General features: G+C 48.8%; 1 pseudogene across 1 annotated transcript; it reads right to left on the minus strand.

The window, feature by feature from the left end:
* Window positions 1–3,167: 3,167 nt before the first annotated feature.
* On the minus strand, window positions 3,168–13,351 carry LOC308251810 (protein phosphatase methylesterase 1-like; annotated as a pseudogene). Its single transcript has 4 exons — window positions 13,280–13,351; window positions 12,163–12,237; window positions 10,903–11,906; window positions 3,168–3,344 (listed from the first exon to the last, which is right to left on the minus strand). The product of its transcript is annotated as a protein phosphatase methylesterase 1-like (transcript).
* Window positions 13,352–20,315: the final 6,964 nt, after the last annotated feature.

Consider the following 20,315-nt stretch of genomic DNA (forward strand, 5'->3'; position numbering starts at 1 on the left):
TGTGCATTTGTATTTGCATGCTTTTGAATATTTCAAAATGTCTTGCTCAGCTTACCTAAGGAACCTCAGCCCTGGTTCTGCATTAATGATTGCATGGTTTAATTTGAGGCATCATAAGGACAATTGCATTATTTTTATTTTACTTGTTTGAACATAGTTTAGGATATCTTGAACATTTTCATAAATTTTTAACCAAGATTTCAATTGATACTGTATATTTTCTAAGTATGAATAACAGTTTCACTTCTTACCAGACTCACCAAGTTATCCCCTTTGTGCACCCCTAAGCATTCTAAAGGATGTTCGTGCAACAACTTTCATTCATATTTAATGATTAATAATAATACTGTTATGAATAATAATAACACGGAAAAATTACATTAATAAGTCAGGATATTTCAGAAATACTTTAAGTTAGATTGAACAAATCCTTATATTTGAGTTTATAAAAGGATAAATATAGGTATATGATTGTACACATTTACTCAGTATATACTATAAATACTATAATAGTTATGTATTTCAGTATATTTTGTTTTGTTTTAATATATTTTTATTGTTTTCAGAGAGGAAGGGAGAGATAGAAACATCAATGATGAGAGTCATGGATCAGCTGCCTCCTGCACGCCCCCTACGGGAATCAAAACCAGGACCTTCATTCTGCAGGCCAACGCTCTATCCATGGCACCAAATCAGCTAGGACTCCGTACATTTTGTATAATCTGTAATATATATTATACCTTTTAAAAACTTAGAAAATGACAGTGAAATGAATGATAATAAGTATAGACACACCAAACATGGGAAGGACTCACAACTTTTGGTGATTTTCTTCCTTTTTCTTTCTCTGCACAGGGTGTCTTTCTCAACCTGATTTAAATCAGTCTATACACGTGTACATAGCTATATATCATGCCTTTTGCTTAATACTTATACCCTTGTTTTGTACATGTTTTGTACACTTTTATGATTTCCTTAGACATGAATCTGAGTGGCAGTGTCATAACTGAATGCCTATAAACATGCACGAGTGATGTTCCAGGGTGTTCACTGATGAGGCTGAAGCCTGGCCAACCTGCGTCCTTCACAAGGCTGGTTCTTCATCTCAATTCCATTTCCTTCTGGTCTTTGGGGACAGTCAGCCTGCGGACATGTCGGTCACACACGTGGATCAATGACGGGAAGACACACAGGTCACACAACAGTGTAGGTGGGGTCTCATGCTGCATCCCTTGAGGCATTTCTGACATCAGACACGTGTGACATGCCTGATAATTATATGGTTAAGTCACAAGTGATCAGAGCATGCAATTCCTAAAGAAAGTTGCGATGCATGGCCAGATGCACCAGTGCCATGTGGTTTGCATGAGAGGGAAGGGATGGTGCCAAGGCAGAGAAGATGCACTCCTTCCGGGCACCGACCTGTTTCCATCAAGTCCAGCTTGTGGGCCCTCGGTCTCCATGTGCTTGTGGACCCGCATCTTGAATCCTGCTCAGTGCTGTCCTGCAACCCTCCTGACTTACAGAGAAAGAGGGCCGCGTGAGCTAGCCTCAGAGGCACCAGGCTCAGAGAGCCAGGACCGTGCCAAGCACAGCGCAGGCTTCAACCTGCCACACCCAGCCCGTGTTCACGCCCAGTGTTGCTTACAGACGTTTACTGACGTCAGGCACTCAGAGGCCTTTCCCTGCAGTTTCCAAAGAGGCAGAGAGGCAAGAAGGTAAACCACACGCAAGAGTTTACATAAAAAGTCACTGCCAGACCACATGCCTTACAGAACGACAACCCTCCCATTTTGCCAGAGACTGGAGGGTCTTGATGCTCAATATTTAGCTGGGAGGCCCGTGAGAGTCCAAGGGAAGCCCTACCAATGTCTCTAAGCCAATGAGATCTTCACAACCCACTTTTATTCTAGCCGCCACATCCAGGGAAATCGTTCTGTTAGGAAATAAAAAGCTGTCATGTGATAAAGGATGCCTACAGCATCGGCGACAATCTCCCACCCACCACAGTGCACAGCGTATGTCCATTTCACCCCAATGCAAGAGAGGTCCAAGCACCCGACTCCTATGTCTTCTAGGACAGAGACCAACACAGGCCCACAGAGCTGCTGACATGGTGCTGAGGCCCAGAGCATTTTATTTCAGAACTAGGGGCCCAGTGCATGAAATTCGTGCACGGCAGTGGGGAGGGCCCTCAGCCCAACCTGCACCCTCTCCAATCTGGGAGCCCCCAGGCAATGTCCTACTGATGGCTTAGGCCTGCTTCCCATGGTTCTCTGCTCTCTGCAGACCTGCCTGCTTGATGTCACCGCAGGCCCTGGTGTCTGTTCTCTGTGGGGGCTCTGCTGTCCGCTGTCTGCTCTCTTGCTGTGGGGGACATTCCTGCCCCGCCCCCGGCCGCTTGTGCACTTGCCAGCTCCGAGCACCTGGGTCCCAGGGATGTTCCCGCCCTGCCCCCAGCTGCTCTGGGCCTACACGTGGGCCTACAGGCTCAGAACGGCCTGGTTTCCTAGGATGCCTATCCCCGGGATGCAGGCTACTTGGCACCAGCACACGCAAAAGTGGCCACCCCACACCCAGCCGCTTAGCACCTGCATATGCAAAATAACCTTCCATCTTTGTTGGGTTAATTTGCATACTCCTGATTGGCTGGTGTGAGTCTCGGAGGTATGGTCAATTTGCATATTTCTCTTTTATTAGTGTAGATTGCCTCCATCACATTTATTTTTCTTTCAAGTTGCTGCAATGAGACCAATGGAATCTTGCCTTGTTCAATTAGGAAAATGTTACATAACAACCCCTGATCTCATTAGTTACTTTTTTTTTTTTAATTCTCACCAGAGGATATTTCTCCATTGATTTTTAGAGAGAGTGGAAGGTAGATGGAAAGGCAGAGAGAAACATCGATGTGAGAGAGACACATCAATTGGTTGCCTCCTGTATGAGCCCTGACCAGGGCCCAGCTGGGGAGGAGCCTGCAACCCAGGTACATGCCCTTGACCAGAATCGAAACCGGGACACTTTGGTCTGCAGGCAACACTCTATCCACTGAGCCACACCCACTGGGGCTGTATTTCTGCATAACAGAGTCACCAGGAGCTCTGCAGATAAACGCCTGCATTTATTGCTGCAGCATCTATGGGCAGGAACATGGGGCGGGGGGGCGTTCAGCTGGGCCCCCACAGGCTGCAATCAGCCCGAGAGCACTGGGCTCTCATCGGGTCCACAGGCCCCCAGACCAGGGCCTCCGTGTCAGGCCGGCTGCCAGCCTGGGCCGCCTGAGCTCCTGCCATGTGCTCCTCCTCAAGGGGCACCTGAAATGGGGCCACCTGCTCCTGCAAGGCCTGGAAGGAGAAAGGCACGTGGCCATGCGGGCATGACGCCTCACGCAACACTCATGCGGGAACCGCGTGCTCTGTAGTTAGCAGCAAGGCCTGGTGCTGTGAGTTCAGAGCAATCACAAGCTTACACAAAAGGGCCCGAATCAAACCCCCAAAATGCCTGCTGATACGCTTGGGACAGACTAAATGTCTCTTCAGTAACTAACGCTTCCCAAGCCCTCCGTGGCATGGAACAAAGTGATTCAGGGAATCGAACCAGGGCCTCTGGTTCATAGGTCGGTGCTTGACCATGGCGCCACGCCGGCCGGGCTACGTCTTTTTCTAAAAAAGCTCATATGGCTTTAAAGAACTTGCTTGAGCAGAGGCCTGGGACTCAGCTCATTTCTCTGTTTCCAGCATGACGTGACCGACGCTATGGGCTGCTCCTCCCGACCCGCTTAGCGCACTGGCTCTTGGTTCCTAGCAGCACATTCGGTAAGAAAATAAATCCTGGGGGTCACATAGGAGGTGCTGGTAAAAGGAGGAGGTGAAGGAGGAGGGAACAAGGAGGCCCCTCCAGGAGCCAGGACTCCTGTGCTGTTACTTTACATAGAGACGGAGAAGAATAGACTCCTATCCGACCAAGAACCCTCAGTGGCCTGGGCACCACGTGGACAGGAAGTGCCGCCCTCGGCAGGGGACTCCCGGAGAGAAAAGAGAACAAGGTCAGCACCGAGGGTTCTCCTGGAACCGACTCACTCTCAGACGAGTTGGGGTCCAGCTCTGCCTGCCTAGCAGTTTCCCACATCTTTGTAAAATACGATACCACCTTGTGACAGCTCCTGCATGAGGTGGGTATTCATGCTCCGCGTGAATTCAAGATGCAGGCGGGTATCCCCGACACCTGCACCCCCACTGTAACCGTCACTCCTCCCAGCCACCCAGGTTCCAGCTCTGAGTCCACCCCTGGCTGCTAAGCAAACAGGAGCTGGGGTTTACTGAGCTTCCCCCCTCCCGCCCTCCCCTTCCCTGCTCTCTTCAGACATTAAGACTTTCTTTGCAGGATAAACCCTCACCCTGTGGCAGGTTTGTAACACTCCTGGCATCTTATCGTGCTGAGCTCCAGGCTGCCACCACTTTGCCATCTAGCCGCACTGTAAACACGCAGACGGGAGAGCTCGCATTTTCCCCAACAGCTGCAGCAAGTCTAGCTGCGGGTCTTCACTTAGGCCCCTCAGACACTAAAAAGTCTAGAAAGTGTTTGCCATATCTTCCCTCTGGTGCATTGTTCCAGAGACGCGACTCTCCCCGTCTTGCCTGTTGGTTCGCAGGGACACATATGTTTAAACTGCAGATCCTTCTTTTCTGTCTTCTTCTGTGTTCTTATCCCAAACTCACATAGACACGGCACCTCTGCAAATGCAGACTGGTGGTTAATCAGGCAGGAAGCTTTTGGAGCAGGAAGGGAAATGCCTAAGAAAGTGGCCACACCAAGGTAGGTCAAGTCCTCATCTGTGCGCTCACTTCCAGGCGCCGCATTACATGAAGCCTCCACAGCAAACCTACACACAGGGGCAGCGGGAAGGGGAGCCAGGCGTACCCGAAAGTGAAAGTGAGGTGACAGAATAACATACCATTAAATTTTGAATTAAATTAGTACTTTCTAGAAATATATTGATTTACAAGTATATCGCAAACTAGAAGTGAAAAACTGGTGATGTGCAGGAAAAAAATCTCACAAATGTATATTTCAGTTGTCTTAGCATCATGCTTGTCATCATAGTTTCTTTAAAAATTATTGGGTAATATTTAAATAGAGTTGAGTTATCCTGAAACCTAAGTCTCTGGTGTCTTAAAAATCAGGTTTTGGTAACATTGCTCAGAGTCGCTGCCTAAGGCCTAATGGAGGAGCACATCCTAATGCCATGATTCTGGTCCCTATCCTGTCCAGCTGGGCACAAGTTGCGGAGAGGAACAGGATGCCAAGTGGCTGCCACCAGGAGAGAGACAGACACTGAGTCACAGGTGCCATCTGGAGAGAGGGACAGAGTCACAGGTGCATGTGGAGAGAAGGACACAGAGTCACAGGTGCATGTGAAGAGAGAGACACTGAGTCACAGGTTCTGTGTGGAGAGAGGGACACTGAGTCACAGGTGTATGTGGGGAGAGGGACACGGAGTCACAGGTGCATATGGGGAGAGGGACATGGAGTCACAAGTGCATGTGGAGAGAGAGACACTGAGTCACAGGTTCCATGTGTGGACAGACACACTGAGTCACAGGTTCTGTGTGGAGAGAGGGACACTGAGTCACAGGTGCATGTGGGGAGAGACACACTGAGTCACATGTTCTATGTGGAGAGAGGGACACTGAGTCACAGGTGCATGTAAGGGGAGGGACACTGAGTCACAGGTGCATGTGGGGAGAGGGACACTGAGTCACAGGTGTACGTGGATAGAGACACACTGAGTCACAGGTGCACGTGGAGAGAGACACACTGAGTCACACGTTCCGTGTGGAGAGAGAAACACTGTGTCATAGGTGCATGTGGGGAGAGGGACACGGAATCACAGGTGCATGTGGGGAGAGGGACACGGAATCACAGGTGCATGTGGAGAGAGGGACACTGAGTCACAGGTTCCATGTGTGGACAGACACACTGAGTCACAGGTTCCGTGTGGAGAGAGGGACACTGAGTCACAGGTGCATGTGGAGAGAGGGACACTGAGTCACAGGTGCATGTGGGGAGAGGGACATTGAGTCACAGGTAAACGTGGAGAGAGACACACTGAGTCACAGGTGCACGTGGAGAGAGACACACTGAGTCACACGTTCCGTGTGGAGAGAGAAACACTGTGTCATAGGTGCATGTGGGGAGAGGGACACGGAATCACAGGTGCATGTGGGGAGAGGAACACGGAATCACAGGTGCATGTGGAGAGAGGGACACTGAGTCACAGGTTCCATGTGTGGACAGACACACTGAGTCACAGGTTCCGTGTGGAGAGAGGGACACTGAGTCACAGGTGCATGTGGAAAGAGGGACACTGAGTCACAGGTGCATGTAAGGGGAGGGACACTGAGTCACAGGTGCATGTGGGGAGAGGGACATTGAGTCACAGGTAAACGTGGAGAGAGACACACTGAGTCACAGGTTCCATGTGGAGAGAGAAACACTGTGTCATAGGTGCATGTGTGGAGAGGGACAAGGAATCACAGGTGCATGTGGGGAGAGGGACACAGAATCACAGGTACATGTGGAGAGAGAGACACTGAGTCACAGGTGCATATAAGGGGAGGGACACTGAGTCACAGGTGCATGTGGGGAGAGGGACACTGAGTCACAGGTGCATGTGGGTGTTGGAGACCGGGTGTAAGCTGACACGGTCCTTGCACCTGAAGGGACTAGCAAGGCTGTCCCCTACCCACACAGTTTTCCCAGGCTTGTTTGGATGGCAGTTATCAGTAGAATGAGAGCAACCTTTCATAGCTTACCAAGAAGTCTGTAACTATTTACTGAGATTTGCTGTACTGAGAATTTGTCCTTCTGCTCTGTCTCTCCCTTAGAGATTAAGAGCAACAAAGAATACATTTCTCTTGACAGACCTCCTATTCAGTGTTTTGTGCACAAAAGGCATTACGCAGTTAATAAACTTGCTGCAGTCTCTCGATGACCTGTAGTCCTCCCGATCCCACTCTCCTGTCTTTCTTTTCTCAATTCCCACCTCCCTACCTCAGCCCGGTTCAACCTGTCAGGCTGGCCCTGGCATGTGAGGAGAGACTCACTGAGTCACAGGTGCATGTGGGAAGAGGGACATGGAGTCACAGGTGCATGTGGGGAGAGACACTGAGTCACAGGTGCATGTGGGAAGAGGGACACTGAATCACAGGTGCATGTGGAGAGGGACACTGAGTCACAGGTGCATGTGGGGAGAGTACTCGGGGTCATAGGTGCATGTGGAGAGAGACACTGAGTCACAGGTGCATGTGGAGAGAGACACACTGAGTCACAGCTGCATGTGGGGAGAGGGACACTGAGTCACAGGTACATTTGGTGAGAGACACTGAGTCACAGGTGCATGTGGGGAGAGGGACACTGAGTCACAGGTGCATGTGGGGAGAGACACACTGAGTCACAGGTGCATGTGGGGAGAGCAACACTGAGTCACAGGTACATTTGGTGAGAGACACTGAGTCACAGGTGCATGTGGGGAGAGGGACACTGAGTCACAGGTGCATGTGGAGAGAGACACACTGAGTCACAGCTGCATGTGGGGAGAGGGACACTGAGTCACAGGTGCCATCTGGATACAGGGGCACTGAGTCACGGTGCACTCCAACAGCTGGTACAACTTCCTGCGAGCTCACCGAGCCAAGGAATGGCTGAACCCCAACCCAAGATTAAATTTTTCTCATCTGGCAAAGTAGCAGGTGAAAATAAATAAGAGGTAAAATTATCCTATATAATAAATGTCTAATATCCAAATCGACCAAACAGTGGAACAACCAGTCACTTTGACGCACACTGATCATTAAGGTGCAGACCCTCAATGCAGGAGCTGCCCCCTGGTAGTCTGTGCACTCCCAAAGTGGGAGTTCCGCTCATCCAGAAGCCCTGAGCTGGGCTCATGGCTGACAAGTGCAGCAGCGGTGGCGGGACCCTCTCCCACCTCCATAGCAGAGCTAAGGATATCTGACTTCTGGCTTTGGCTCCCTCCCCCGAACACATCCTCTGAGGGCTCCCAGACTACAAGAGGGCACAGGCCAGGCTGAGGAACCCCAGTCATATGCACGTTGGGGGCAACCAGGCCGGCAGGGGAGGGCCGTTAGGGGCGGTCAGGAAGGCAGGCAGAGGCAGTTAGGGGTGATCAGGCAGGCAGGGGAGCAATTAGGGGCATTAGGCAGTCAGGCAGGTAAGTGCTTAGGAGCCAGTGGTCCTGAATTGCGAGAGGGGTGTCCGACAGTCAGACATCCCCCGAGGGGTCCCAGATTACAGAGGGTGCAGGCCAGGCTAAGGGACCCTCTCCTCCCCACCCCCCGTGCATGAATTTCATGCACTGGGCCTCTAGTGTAATATAAAAAGTTAAACATTACATACACTAAGATCCACACCTGAAATGCAAATGTAGATTGAACTTTACCCGAAAGGTGCCATAAATTAGGCTATATTTACATAATCATTCTCAGCAGAATTAGAAGGAAGAGACAGTTCAGGGGATACACCACATAGCTAACACACTGACTTAGCATCTTCAGCTTCTGCTTTGGAACACACAGGCATCCAGAACACACAGGCGTCCAGAACACACAGGCATCCAACACACAGGCGTCCAACACACAGGCATCCAGAACACACAGGCGTCCAACACACAGGCATCCAGAACACACAGGCGTCCAACACACAGGCATCCAGAACACACAGGCGTCCAACACACAGGCATCCAGAACACACAGGCGTCCAACACACAGGCATCCAGAACACACAGGCGTCCAACACACAGGCATCCAGAACACACAGGCGTCAGAACAAACAGGCATCAGAACAAACAGGCATCCAGAACACACAGGCGTCCAACACACAGGCGTCCAGAACACCCAGGCGTCCAACACACAGGCATCCAGAACACACAGGCGTCCAACACACAGGCATCCAGAACACACAGGCGTCAGAACAAACAGGCATCAGAACAAACAGGCATCCAGAACACACAGGCGTCCAACACACAGGCGTCCAGAACACCCAGGCGTCCAACACACAGGCATCTGGAACACACACGTGTCAGAACAAACAGGCGTCAGAACAAACAGGCATCAGAACACACAGGCGTCAGAACAAACAGGTGTCGGAACACACAAGCATCTGGAACACACAGACACTTCCAGCAAGTGCCTGGTCAGAGTTCTGTACTAGGCTTCTCCCGGGGTCCTGCCTGGCTCTGACACCTGGAATACACTTTTCAGAGGCTCCAGGAAGCAGGCCTCTGGTACATCACTGGTTTCACTCCATGTGAATATGCAGAATTAAGTGAAATGTGGATGCGGTGAAAGTCTACAGAAAATGAGACTTGCAATTAGAAACAGAGCTTTTAATATCGTACTTTCTATTATTCCCAAGGTTGTATGCTTACCTAAACCCTCAACTTTTAATTCGGAATGTCATTCCCTAATGTAGGGCCTGACAGATGCCACTGAGCAAATCCTAAACCTTCCAGAGACACACGGAGCCTGGAAGCCTGGCCCCTGCTTCCCTTGGCCCTGCATGACCGGTGCTGCATCCCACCCTGCACTTAGGAACCCATGAAGGAGGACAGACGTGTCCTGCTGGAGTGGCAGAGAGACCCCGAGTTAGCCTGCCGGCACACTGCCTCTGTGCCACAATTCTGTCATTGGACTTTCTCCTGGATGCAAGACAAGGTTCTAAGGTTCTCTTTCTACTTTTACTCTTTCTTTTCTTTTATTATTATTATTATTAGAGAAAGACTATATCGATAAAGGCTGGGAGATGTGTATGTTAACAAGATCATAAATAACAAAAAAACAAAGTAGGTCCAGACTCCCGATCGTGCAGCAGAACAGGGATAGGAAGTTGTTGCGTGAAAAGGTGGAGGAGGATGTGTATCACCCACCACAGTCACAGAAGAGCTGGGCTGAGGAGCCTGCCCTTCTGCCCCTGGAAGAGGTGCGGGGCAGCGGGAGCCGCAGTGCGGTGGTGAAGCAGCTGGAAGGAAAATAACCACTCTTATAAACTCAAGGACTACCCCATGCATGGCCCAAACCTTGAGGTAGGGCAGATCTATGCCAAGAACAATATCAAGGAATGGCGGTCTCTGAGCCTGGGGGACATTGAACCCAGTGCATCACCTGATGCCAGAAGAGGCACCGTGGCGGTTCTGATGGAGGCTTTTTTCCGAAAGGCAGGCGACCCCTGAACAGGGAAGGGGGATGATCTGGAAACCTTTGACTAGGGAGGCTGATGTTGGTCAAAGGCCCTGGAAAACAATGCTTTTGACAGAAATACACAAAAGGGTTAGGGTTGTGAATGTCCTATCTGGAGATGCCTATCTACAGGAAGCCGTTGTCATATGGCCGGGCAGGTTGGCGAGGAGGAGGCAGGGCATCACAGTGGCCTCTGGTGCGATGTATTTACAACAGAGCTCAATGTTGAGGGCAGGGAGGACAGCAGGTCACTGACAGCCAGGAAACACATGCTGGGATCCACCGATGGGCTCCTGCGTAACAGCATTAGCATGCAAGTGCAAAAGAGACATTGGAAGGCCAATGGACCTTGATCCTCAGCAGAAATCAGCACAAGATTGCTCCTGCCATGATGGCGATGGCTCCAGGCGATTTCCTGACCTGATGATCTTTACATTGTTTACCAAAGTTTACCTTTGATCTGCCTGTATGCATTGCTGAAGGGCAAATGTGTATTCAAAGTGAATAAAAGCAGGCAGGACCCGGACTCAGTGTGCCTCTTCACAAAAGAGGTTTCCACCTGGTTCCCGAATGCCTTCAAAAGTCCTATTTCTTGTATAGAGTAGTCATTGTGTTGTGGCTCTCCTGCAGGTGATCCTGAACCCACCGCAGGTGGCGGCAGCTGCACAAACCTGTTCCAGATCAGGGAAGTGGCAACAGCGGCAGCTCCCGTGTCTGGGGTGTCCGCATGGACTGCGTGGCCACACTGAGGTAGAGCCTGCATCTGAGACTTCCCTTGCACTTGGCCAATAGTCAGATCTGCATCCAATCTGTCAACATCAGCAAGAGCAGCAATTTAGGAACCGGACAACCAAGGAAGAGATTGGAGAAGCCGAGGAACCAGCCAGCCCAGTATGTTTCAGTTCTCGCCAGTTCAATCCTCCAAGTGTGTGGATGGTCTTTCTTGGTCTCTATGTCACCTTCCTTCTTCCTCTTGTCTGATGATTCACTTCCTTCTTCATCATCTTCATCTTCCTCTATGATTCCTTCCACTACGGATTTTGAGTCTTCTGGACTTGTAATTCCTTCACACTTTGGCTTGGCCAACAGTAGCGACAAGGGCAGACTCCAGAGTTCTAACCTGGCCACTCTTCACACTCCATTCAATTGCATACCCAGAGACTTGAAGGTCTTAGGATGACCACGAAAGAAGTCCTGCCTGCTGTGAAGAGCATCCATAGCTGTACCTTCCACAGCATCCATCACGCACAGGCCCAGGAGGCTTGGTGCCAGGTTGGATGATGCTGTGTGGGCTGCAATAGCCCCACCCATGCTATGTCCAATCAGCATCACTGAGGGGGAGGGGGTCCCCATACTTGGCTTCAACTACATTGCCAACATCTCTGCCATTGTTTCTGCAGATAGATCTTGAGAATTCTTGACCTTTGTTTCACCGTGACCTCGCAGATCCAAAGCCACAATCCTACACTGAACCCTAATGATCGCTGCCCTGATCACAGCCCAGGAAAGGGTGGGATGGCCTCCTCCGCAAAAGGAGTGGGACTGGGCCCTCTGACCCACTCTATAAACTCATTCTCTACGTCTACGTCTTCCATGGACTCAAAGTACTGACTCAGAGAAACAGAGGAAACGTCGCGTTTTCTTCCGGGGCTGAATGCCATGGTAATAGAGAATAAAAGATACTTCATAGCAAATATCTTCAGGGTAATTATTTTAGTGCCTCTTTGCAGTTACAACTTGCTTATATGAGCAGCTCATTTAATTCCAATCCAATTGAAGAGATATTTGCCTATGCTCTGTATGGCAGGCCATGCTATACTTTTACTAGGGCAACCAGCAGGCCAGAAGTGCCCATCAATGAATGAAAGCTCAGTTCTTGCCCTCAAAGAGCTCACGCCCCATTCACATCCTGGCTCCGCTCTGATCGCCTCTGTTGCCGGGTAGAGGGGGCTAGAGGGCAGCGGCCAAGGTGCATGCTTTTCTACAGGGCGGACATGAAGGGGAGGCCACAGTCACACAGGAGCCAAAGCTTCGTCTCAGGTTAAGTGCAGCCCAACCGGTCACAGCTGCCCCGTCAGCTGCTCCCAGTCGCCTTGGGACAGCACCCAGCGCAGCACCACCCACTGACCACCGGATCCTGAAACTCCACCCAAATGGATTTTTGATTCTTTCTAAAAACACAATTACTGACCTGCAAATGGGATAAAAATCACTCTCTAGCGTGTGGAAATGTAAACGATGCCTTTAGCAGGGCTGGAACCTACAGAGTGAGAACGGCCAGGACACGGCGTCACAGGCAGGCAGGCGGAGAGTCTGGGGATGAACGATGCTCTGGGAAAGCAAAATATCACTATTTCTAGACAGAGAGCTGGCCCCCCACACCAGGTCCCACAGGCAGCACAGGCTTCTCCCCACACCAGGTCCCACATACAGCACAGGCTTCTCCCCACACCAGGTCCCACATACAGCACAGGCTTCTCCTCACACCAGGTCCCACAGGCAGCACAGGCTTCTCCCCACACCAGGTCCCAAAGGCAGCACAGGCTTCTCCCCACACCAGGTCCCAAAGGCAGCACAGGCTTCTCCTCACACCAGGTCCCACAGGCAGCACAGGCTTCTCCTCACACCAGGCCCTACAGACAGGGAGCCAGGACCCCCCACACCAGGTCCCACAGGCAGCACAGGCTTCTCCCCACACCAGGTCCCACATACAGCACAGGCTTCTCCCCACACCAGGTCCCACATACAGCACAGGCTTCTCCCCACACCAGGTCCCACAGGCAGCACAGGCTTCTCCTCACACCAGGTCCCACATACAGCACAGGCTTCTCCTCACACCAGGTCCCACATACAGCACAGGCTTCTCCCCACACCAGGTCCCACAGGCAGCACAGGCTTCTCCTCACACCAGGTCCCACATACAGCACAGGCTTCTCCCCACACCAGGTCCCACATACAGCACAGGCTTCTCCTCACACCAGGTCCCACAGGCAGCACAGGCTTCTCCTCACACCAGGCCCTACAGACAGGGAGCCAGGACCCCCCACACCAGGTCCCACAGGTAGCACAGGCTTCTCCCCAGGCTGGACTGCCATCCATTCGGTTTACAAGGTGCTTGGACCCACTACATGGTACAACCAAGCGCCGTTGTGAATAGAAGTGCATTTGCTGGCTGTGCTGACCCTGAATGTGCAATAAATGGCCTTGGAGATGCCCTCACTGTGTCTGTTGATGAAAGGAGGTGGAACATGAAAACCCTTTTAACAAGAACAGCCTCCTGAAGACTGTCCCTTAATGGGGGCAATTAGCCCAGTCTCCCCACTCCGGGCAGGATAGCTCCCTGTCCATCAGGGACGCACCCCGCCCCCGTGTTCCCTACCCTGTCCCCCCCGTTATCTCCCTCCCTAAATCAGAGGCCTTACCTCTGGCTGAGCTACACTCTGAGAATTCTATGTTACTTACTCTCTGTGTTTGTACCTGAAATGACTGTAATAATACAGGAAAGACACTTCTCCTCTCGGGACCCAGGGCGCTCGGACTGTTCTGGACCCTCTGGCTCTGTTTCTGCTCATCTCACAACACTCCCCCGTCACTGGCTCCTACGAGTAAGTGTGCTTGCTGCTGTCTGTTCCTTACTCACAGTTTAGGCCGAGTCCTCTCTACTTAATGTCTGACTGTGGTTGATATTTTACACTGGTCAGCATTCAACAGCCAAAGGTCTTGGGAAGTGGGTGTGAAATACTTATCGTAAAGAAGACTCCATCCCTGATAGGAATGGAAGCTAAAAACAGATGAAATATTAGATTAAAAGGGAACACCACCCTATTTTGTTTGCTATAGTCAGTACTGCTCACAGTCCCCACTCATCACTCAGAACAGCATCCAGAAGTTTTCCAGGTGAGAGGTCCTCCTGTCCAATACCATCTGTGCTTGGACCCACTCCATAGCACAACCAGCGCCTTGTAACTAGAAAATACATTTGCTTTTTGTATAGATCTCTAGCACAACCCCCTCTTCCCCTCTTTAGGAGCATGGTCCATGCTACTAACCAGTGGCTAAATTGTTTACTTGCCTTTCACATAAAGATAGTTGTAGGGAAGGTGGGAAAGCCTGGGACAGGTACAGATGTCCAGATGAATCTCTGAAATGTGATGTTAGAGTGGCCCATCGGTCCAGACAAGGAACATCAGAGGATGTGCGGGGACCCTATGAAACACGGTCTGTGACTAGTAGCAGACAAGGACCTTAGGGAAGAATCCTATATAATAAAAGGCTAATATGCAAATTGTTCCCTTGGGAGTTTGACTGCTCGCTATGCTGTGTGCTGACCACCAGGGGTGGTGCAGAATGAAGGAATGCCCCAGCTGGCAGCCAGCAGCCAAGGGAAGGAAGGCCCTGATCGGCCCTGATCACTGGCCAGGACTAGGTGCACCAGGCCTCTAGTAATTTAATAAAAATTTTATTTGTGCCCTGGCTGGTTTGGCTCAGTGGATAGAGTGTCGGCCTGTGGACTCAAGGATCCCAGGTTTGATTCCAGTCAAGGGCATGTACCTTGGTTGTGGGCACATCCCCGGTGGGGGGTGTGCAGGAGGCAGCTGATTGATGTTTCTCTCTCATTGATGTTTCTCTCTGTCCCTTTCTCTCTGTAAAAAATCAATAAAATATATTTTTAAAAGAAAAAAAATTTATTTGTGACACTGTTAAAATTAGATAGATGATAGATAGATAGATAGATAGATAGATAGATAGATAGATAGATAGAGTCTATTTGACCTAAAAAAGACTCAGGTTATAAACCTATTTTATTCACTTACAATTTCTTCCCCTTTTTTACTTTTTTTGTACTTTCAATAGTTTTGGTTTTACAGCTTTTGAAGCTTTGTTATTTGGAACATGAATGTTTGTGATCTCTGTATTTTATAGACTGGCCCTTTTCAAATATATACAGTTCTCCTTGATGGACTTAACCCACTGCTGCCCTTGGAGCCTTTGTGATTTCAATGACTGGGTCATTGCAATTTGCAATATTGATTTTAACCTTCTTTTAGTTTAATATTTCACTTTGTATTTCTCATAAACAGTATACCGTTGAATGATTTTATAATGTATTTCTTTTAATATAATTTTTAACCGGATCATATTTATTCTAAAATTGTATAGGTTTGTTTGTGATTTTATTTTGGAGTTCCTTGGCATTTTTTATGTTTCTTTAGTTTTTGGTTTTATCCTTATGCAATGAACATGGTTTCTCAGCTCATGTTTTTTCTCTAATGATTCAGATGTTCTACAGCTTGTTTTTAACTATTAATATTAGCTTCATAACTTTAAATGTGAACATATATTTCTCTAATGTTATCAATAAAGAAGCAATAACTGCTTACTTCCCCATTTTAAGATAAAAGCTTTATTCTATCCCCAGTCACCTCCTCCATCCTTCTTCCTGTTGTTATGTTGGAATAACCCTAGTACATAGCTCCACATTCTACCACACACCATTTACCGTGTATTTACACTCTCATCATTGCACTGTTGGCCTTCGCATGTGGGAACTATTTGACAGCTGCCTTCTTTATAATAATATTAACAGCAACCTTTATAATTTATGCTCCCCTGAGCTCATTGTCCACATCTTTTCCTTATGCACGTTCTCCGTGCTCCAGGCTCTCCCTCGTTCTTCTTTATCCTGGGGACGGTGAGGGTGTGTGTTCTTCCTCCTTGCAGACCTTCCAGAGGGTGCCTTGCCGTTGCTCCATACACACTGGAAGTCTTTTTCAAATAGCTTTCCCTCCAAACTTGAGAGACATTTTTCCAGTGAATCGCATTAAAGCCTGATGCTGATTGACTGTTTCTTGGGCAGGTGACCTCTCTATTGTCTGAGTGACACGGAAGTCCAGCCCTCTGTCTCCAGGCTGCCTGGCCCCTTTTCCACTCCTCCACCTGGTGGTCGCCTTCGGCCGCCTCGTTGCCCCACCACCAGCATGTGTTCTCCCATCTAATGTGACGACTGGTTTCCAAACACAGTTTATGAGCCACTTTCTCCAATAGCCCTTCTCCTGTGGCTGTAGCCTGGGTTAGAGTTTGCCTGAGTTTGAATCCTGGCTCTGCTCATCACCAGGGGTGTGGCTTTGGACACACTGCTCCACCCCTTTGTGCTGCCACCTCCTCAAATGGCACATGGGTAGCCCGGCCCCCAAGGCTCAGTGGTTGAGCTTTGACCTATGAACCAGGAAGTCATGGTTCTATTCACGGTCAGGGCACATGCCTGGGTTGCTGGCTCCATCCCCTGTATGGAGCGTGCAGGAGGGAGCTGATCCATGATTCTCTCTCATCATTGATGTCTCTCTCTCCCTCTCTCTTCCTCTCTGAAATCAATAAAAATATATTTTAAGGGTAAATGGGTATAACATATACATTTGGGGCTTGTTTGAAAGATTAAATGAGATCCAGGAAGCCAGTTGCCTTATTTTGTAATATAAAACGAACATAGTGACTATCTTCCTTTAAGGGGCAATCACATAATTGCTACTGTGAGTGCCACCCATTGTAATAATAACGTCCGGCTATTAAATAGACAAAGAATGAAGCAACTGTCACAAAGGCTTGTTTTTTTATAATAAAATTTAACCTATGACTTTACCCAGGTAATATTAACATAGGAATTTGGCTGGGTTGAAGCAATAGCTAAAATGTTTAGTGCTGCGTGGTGTAATGGTGTGTGTGGTTTTGTTGTTGTTTATTTTAAACAGGGTCTAACCAATGTGCCTAGTAAGACATAATGACAGCACATTTGTGCCAGTGTGGACATGTGTGCGGTGACATAAACAGCAGGACATCCCAGCGATGGAGATGGGGGGTGAGGGGCGAGGGGGGCAGTTGCAAGGCTGCCTGTGCTCCTGTCCGCCAGTCGCTGACACAGCCCATCTTCGTGTTTGCACAATTGAGCCCCACAGGCCTCACTGCTTCTCTCCTGGCAAAGCCCACAGACCCATCTGCTGCTCCCAATGGTACGGAGCCCTTCCCAGAACTCCCTTCTGAGACGCGTACTGGGCATTCTCTCGGATTGGGAAGGATCACTTGCTCCCCTTTGTCATGACTGGATTTTAAGGATGCGCTCTCAGACTCCATGGAGAATAAATTCTCTGAGGAATCCCAGTTTAAAATGACTTCATCTGAAAGGAATCCCATGGCCATATGTTTGCTTGGCCCAGATTTCCTTCCATAAAGCTTTCTTCCCATCCACTCTTCAGAGAGGAGCAAATCAAACACGTGGTTGCAGCTGTGAAAGGCCCGTGTCCTATGTCAATTCTCAATCAGAACGTGTGGGTGATGCTGGGCGGACTCTTGCTCTGTAAGTTTCCATTTGTAGAGAGCCGGGGCGGGGGGGGTGGTGGTGTGGACAGAATGTCCCAGTGCACGGGTTCTGAGCCCTGGCTTTCCCTTCTGTAGAAACATTGCCTTCTTCTCCCTTCCTGGCAGAAGTCTCTGTGCCTTTCATGTCCACCATCGAGTGTGCTTACTTAAAAGGTTGTGAGCCCGGCTGGTGTGGCTCGGTGGTTGAGTGTCGACCTAGGAACCAGGAGGTCACAGTTAGATTTCCAGTCAGGGCACATGCCTGGGTTGCGGGCTCAATCCCCAGTGTGGAGCATGCAGGAGGCAGACAATCAATGATGCTCTCTCATCATTGATGTATCTCTCTCTCCCTCTCCCTTCCTCTCTGAAATCAATAATAAAAATATATTTTAAAATAATACATTAAAAAAATAAAAGGCATGTGATCTTTTCTTCTTTCTTGTTTTAATGTTACCTCTGATGATTTGTTTACTTCCTATGCCCTTGTGAGATGTAGGCATTGTTGTGAACAATGGAAGATACTTGATAAAATAACATGTGTGACACCACACTTCTTGACCCACAGTGAGGATTCCACTCTGAATGAACTTGGAAAAGAGGGTAAGGGGAGAGCATATAAAACTAAAGAGTTGGGTGAATGAATTGATGTAAAACTATCATTTCTACTTGAAACTAAACAATTATGAAGACATGTTAAAGGTAAAGATTTAATAGCAGATCTGCCACAGACAAATTGATGTAATATGACTGCTTAAAGTAAAATTCCTGTATATTTTTAAAGTACTTTGAAAACTGGCATAGCATCATCAATGAAAATTGTATTTAGAAAAGCCCATACTGTTACTGCCAGGCTGAGTTTACACATGGAAGCATCTCGTGTGTTTGGACGGAAGTCATGGAATGAGAGGAGTGTAGCTTGTCATGGCCACAGTGATTGTGTAGTTGAAGCAGAGGCCATCTTGTTCCAGTAACCTCTATGTTGTAAAAACTGCTGTTTGAAGTTTTCTACTAAAGTGGTGCTTTGTTCTGTGAATTAACTTTGCTATTCTTGGCTTCTGTAAACACGCTTGCTCACATAATAGGGGAAATGAGTTCACTTATCTGGTCCTGCAAGGCCTGTTTACTTAAGCACTACTCCCATTTTGGAAAGGCCATAAACCATACAACCCCCAGACAAGTTATCAATACTGGTGCCAGGCCAGGCCTTGAGATACAGTCTCACAGCCCCATCCCAACACATAGGTTTTTTGTTTTTGGGGGTTTTTGTTTTTTTGCAAAGCCTCTGCAAGGTCCGGAAGCCCCATTCCATATTTGGGAGACAAAGAAGCTAGGAAGGTATAAAGGGAAAATTTCCTCCATGTTATTTTGCTCAGACTCTGGGAACAATTCCTCTGAGACTGCTAACGTAATAAGGACTCCAAATTAATTTGACTTACTATGGCGTCCTCTGTTTAGCTCACTGATTTACAATATAACATAGTAAAGGTAAAGCCTATACTTATACTAAGCCGCACAGTCACTGACGGAGTCAGAGCTGGAAGAACCGAACTTGGGTCGTGTCTTATGACCCAGTGCCCTCCTTCACGACCCTCACAGATCCTACCGAGAGGCCCCAGCTGTGTCTCCAGGGGGAGTGGAGGTCCCTGCGTGAGTCTATGGCGTGCTCTCCCCTCACCCCTCGGTGCTGAAGTTCAAGTTTATGAGACATGAAGTCAATGAACACATTAAATACTTGTTCCAAATCAACGTTGCAAGCTGTTCAAGGAGAAAGGAAGTGTGGTGAGGAACCTGCCTCAGATCTCCATATCTCAATGTCACGGTCAACGCTGAAATTAAGTGCTTCCTGTGTACCAGACCATTGCATTCTCTTCCTGCTCACAACAAACTCTGGACACTCTATCATCCTTGTCATAGATGTTGATATGTGGAGTTGGGGCACAGACTTTCCCCCTGTGGGTTCTTATCTCACAAAGTTTGAAGAATATGGACTAAAAGAGTTTAAATAAAAATGTGGCAGTTTATTGGAAACATATACAAACTCCCCCAAATGGGAAAAGCCTGCTCTCTCTCTCTCTCTAAAATGGGAAAAAATCTAAACCTGTCTTGAGTCTTTTTGTCTCCGGTTTATATACTAGTATGCTGGTAGCTCTTTGTCTGAACATGACCCTTTCTAATTGGACCCTTCCTTGAGGACCCCCATGCTTCCCTAATGGGTCATCCTCTTGCATAGTATCAGTTTCAAAGGTCAAAGCTCACCTGGTACCCCCCTCTTTCTCTTCCCCTCATCTTGTAATATTCCTCTGTCCTCTATAAAAGATAAGCATTCTGGCGGCTCCAAGCCCTCCCCTATACATTCCTCCCCCATGAACCGTCCTTCTTCCCTGACTGCCTGTCCTGTCTCTAAAATTCCTTTCAGTGTGGACAAGGAAACAAAGATGCTGTGACTGAGTTGTGGAGGGTCACACACCTACACAGGAGTGGAGTGAGCGTTTGAACAGAGCAGGTCCACATCCTAACTCCCTCGCACAAGCTCAATACTTCATCCATGTGGTGAAGCAGCGTGTCACCTCAAGGCTGAATTTGGGGCACCATGTGACATATCCCTGTCTCCTCCTTTCTGGGCCAGGACTTCTCTCTGACTCTCCCGTTCTCCTGACACAGTCCCGGTCACACACACAGGACTTCACAACAGAACCGTCAACTAGGAAA

Source organism: Plecotus auritus (assembly GCF_963455305.1).
Source record: "Plecotus auritus genome assembly, chromosome: 6".
Lineage (NCBI taxonomy): Eukaryota > Metazoa > Chordata > Mammalia > Chiroptera > Vespertilionidae > Plecotus > Plecotus auritus.